This window comes from Arachis ipaensis, chromosome B05 (assembly GCF_000816755.2).
Source record: "Arachis ipaensis cultivar K30076 chromosome B05, Araip1.1, whole genome shotgun sequence".
Classification (NCBI taxonomy): domain Eukaryota; kingdom Viridiplantae; phylum Streptophyta; class Magnoliopsida; order Fabales; family Fabaceae; genus Arachis; species Arachis ipaensis.
Genome location: NC_029789.2, coordinates 136,144,774 through 136,145,571, shown reverse-complemented (window position 1 = coordinate 136,145,571; position 798 = coordinate 136,144,774).

Below are 798 nucleotides of genomic sequence, written 5' to 3'. Positions count from 1 at the left end.
ATACAATCCACTGGACGTTGAAATTTTCTTCTTCTTTTTTTAATTATTTATTTAAAGTTTTATATTTCTTTTGTGATGGTGGGTCGCTTACTTGCTATGTGGACCTCCGCAGCTATGCACTAGAATACTTCTAAAAATGTCAAAGCAAATAAATGACTCCAACTATCTAACAATTTCATAATAAATTCACCGCTTTTGTTTTTACGAAATAAAATTGTTAAAAGAAAAAAAAAAGTTGAGGAAGCAAATAAACAACACTCCCTCGCCCAATTTTATGAGGGGGCTTTGTCTTATGTTTTGTTTTGATTGTTATATGTTAGTTGTTTTGTAAGTATTGAGTGCTTTTTTTCCTTTCGAGATCGAAAATCTATAACCACTGATCTAAAAAAATTATGGTAATGGAGATATATGTCAATGTAAGTATATGAGAGGATATTTGAATATAGAATTGGTGATGAGGAAAAAAAAATTTCTTTATAAAATGTGATGGACATAAAAACCACTTTAGTTCGATAAGGAATAATTTTAAAGTGGGGATGAAATTGTAAGATATATTTTTAAAATTAAATATATGAAAAATTATATTTAAAAAGGTTACATCTCTTTTTAGAATTATGACTTATTAAAAAGTTATAACTTAATAAAAGATTATGACCCATTAAAAAGTTGTTTCTTTTTAAAAGGATGTGTTTTTTTTCGTGAAATCAGAACACACCAATTTTTACAACAATTTTTTTTCTTATTTCATCATTTCTATTTTTTTCATCTCAACACCTTTTTTCTTTTTTTTATGCGCAG